Source organism: Boleophthalmus pectinirostris, unplaced genomic scaffold (genome assembly GCF_026225935.1).
Source record: "Boleophthalmus pectinirostris isolate CB_2022bp ecotype Guang Dong unplaced genomic scaffold, ASM2622593v1 HiC_scaffold_11, whole genome shotgun sequence".
NCBI lineage: Eukaryota > Metazoa > Chordata > Actinopteri > Gobiiformes > Gobiidae > Boleophthalmus > Boleophthalmus pectinirostris.
Genome location: NW_026570994.1, coordinates 14,296,557 through 14,299,722, shown reverse-complemented (window position 1 = coordinate 14,299,722; position 3,166 = coordinate 14,296,557). Strand labels below are relative to the sequence as shown.

At 37.7% G+C, this 3,166-nt stretch overlaps 1 pseudogene; it reads right to left on the bottom strand.

The window, feature by feature from the left end:
- Nucleotides 1-2,806: 2,806 nt before the first annotated feature.
- Nucleotides 2,807-2,927, bottom strand: LOC129407216 (5S ribosomal RNA; annotated as a pseudogene).
- Between the last annotated feature and the right edge of the window lie 239 nt (nt 2,928-3,166).

Below are 3,166 nucleotides of genomic sequence, written 5' to 3'. Positions count from 1 at the left end.
GTTTGTTTTATATTATTATTCCACCTTTTGATGTCATGAAGCAGGGGTTTTCAAGTCAACCTTTTGTTCAGTACAGATTTGCAATTCCAGTGAAGATTTATGGAGTTTAAAAACACAGCAGAGCACTTCCTGTACATAGCGTGTTTTCAGTTTGAGAGAAGAACTATGCAGGGTTTGTGAGTTAAACATTTGTGAACAAACGTGTGTGTAAAATCTCTCAGTCGCCCAGGTAGAATCCACGGCAAAGGAGATATTTAATTTGTCAACTGGACAGAAGTTTATTTTGGTTGAATATGTTTTTGAATACGTTTCACAGCTCATCCAAAATGCTTCTTCACTTCTGGTCAGACATTGGTGGACACTGCCTTATATCTGGCTGAAGGGAGGAGCTAACTGCACTGAAACTACTCTGAAACTACCACACCTACTTATTTATAGTTTCTGTTAGTTAGCTCGGCCTGGTGAACTGCACTGTGCATGGACCTGACCTGGCTATCCCTATTGTTTTCTTTGTTTTGATTTAGGATGGAGTTGAGGATGGAGAGACAGATGATGAAAATAAATAGCTTCTTTAACTCCCCTCTCAAACCAGTTCTTTTCTCTGGTTAAGATACGTACCTCACTATCCACAATGGAGTGGCCCATGGCTTTTAGGTGGAGATGTACAGCAGACTGAGGTCCACTATTGCTCTCTTGTCTGTGCCGCTACACCCTCTTGATGACAAATTGAAATTCTCCTTTGCCATGTGTGAACAAAAAAAAACCCAAAAATGACTCTGGGCATGTTTTGGATAGCCATTGTTTCTGAGGACTGGTAACACAGCCAGATTTGGAAAAAGACTATTTATATATATTTATAGGTAATGCTTTACAATAACCGCACTTTAATTAGCCTCAAGAAACAAAACTTGACCCAGGCTTGGTATAGTATATATAGTATAGTAGTATATAGTAAAAGTATTGATGTTCTAATAGTTTTTTAAATTGCGTGCAGTCATAGCTTTATAGTTGACTTTTCAATGTGTTTTTGTCTGAATTTCAATTGCATCCATAATAGATTGTCTGTGCCAATGTCACCTGCTCAAAGTGAGGTCGTTATCTTTATAAAACACAAATCAAACCCCGTCCCCATACAACCACAATGCCCTGATGACTTCCCATCATGCAACACTGCCCCCTCCCCTCCTCGCCTCTGTGTCCTCCGCTTTTCATTGACAGCTGGAGGTGAACAAAAGCGACCCCGAGTCCATTTTGTCCGTAAAATTTAATCAACAAAACTGCATCACGGAAAGGGAAAAAATAAAATAATGAAATGGAAAAGAATTATGGGAATTTTCTCAAACACCTGCTGGGGTCAAAGGTCGTGGGAGACTTGTCCTGGGATGAACTGGCGGCCATTGTCCAAGCCTGACCCCAAGAGCTCCATTCATTTCCATCTGTCTTCCAACAGATCTGATTATACAGTACTATCTAAAATAAAATAAAAAAAAAATTAAAAAAATTAAAGTAAAATAAAATAAAAATAATAAAATAAATAAAAAATAAAACAAAATGAAAAATAAATAAATAAATAAAATAAAAATAAAATAAACGAAAGGGCCTATATTGTGTATTTTTAAATCTGTTATAATGTTGTTTCCTCATCACAGACATACTTGGAGTTGTGTTTTGTTTCATTCACACATAGGTAATCCTGTATTATTAGGCTGTCTAAAGTTCCAAAGCTCAAAATGTTGAGTTCCACCTTGTGATGTCATGAAGTGTGTGTTAAAAATGTGTGAATGAAACAAAAAAAAACTCCAGGTATATTTTTGATGAGGTAACAACATTATAACATGACTTAAATCTCGCAAGAATGAATTTTGTTTAATATAGAACCTTTAAAATAAATTAAATTAAATACAATAAAATGAAATGTAATTAAATCTTCTCAACCAGCCTCACTTCACTTTTTCGCAGCACACCTTTTTAAAACATGTGGGAGCCTATTTGCATACTGGGGCACGCCGACCCACCTTTTCGTGCAGTGTTGACATTTTCAGATAAAATTCTTTTAGTTATGAAAAATGTTCCATGTCACTTTTTAGAAAGAGTAGATAATTAATACTTAATATAATATGCCCATGTGGGAGAATACAATGTGTGATAAAAAGTTATGTAAAGACTTCTATTGGTATGTTTAGGTATATAAAGACTTTAACGTGTGTAGCCCAATGATGAAAATATGTACAACAGAACATATAAAGTAATGGTAAAGGATTCTTGAGAGCTGTAATCCATGCTATAATGTTATTACCACCTCAGAAACATACCTGGAGTTGTGTTTTGTTTCATTCACACATAGGTAATCCTGTATTATTAGGCTGTCTAAAGTTCCAAAGCTCAAAATGTTGAGTTCCACCTTGTGATGTCATGCAGTAGTAGTTTTCAGGTTAACAGCTACCTTTTACCAGTCAAGAATGGCAATTCCAGGGCTGAACTTTATCCAAATGATTCTAGTGAAGGTTTATGGAAGGCAGGCAGGAAAACAAGTTTAAAAAAAAAAAAAAATTATAGCGCTTTTCACAGACATTTGTCACAGAGACGATTTATAGAGCATTATTCATTCACTCCATACCTGGTGAGGGTAAGCTACTACTGTAGCCACAGCTGCCCTGGGACAGACTGACGGAAGCGAGGCTGCCATTCTGCACCATCTGCCCCTCCGACCACCACCATCACTCCACACACAGTCCACTTTCATACTGGGCACTGTGGATGAAGTGCCTTGCCTAAGGACACAGCAAGAGTTTTTGCCACTGGCGCCCCACTGTGGCACCTGATTTTCCCAGCGGTCTCCCAGAATCCAAGTACTAACCAGGCCCGGCCGTGCTTAGCTTCTGAGATCTGATGGGATCAGGCTTAAACAAGCCAGTATGGCCACAAAGAAACAAGTGGAGCACTTCCTGTATTGCCACATGACATCACAAGGTGGATCTGAGTGTTTAAGTGTTTAACTCAGCCTAAATATGTAGGATTTGTATGTTAAAGATGTGTGAATGAAACACAACGAAACTTCAGGTCTATCTGTGATGAGGAAACAACATTATAGTGTAGAATATCTCATATAGAAGTACATGTTCGCATGCTAGTTGTTAGTTTTACTGTAACAACATTTATGCATGAC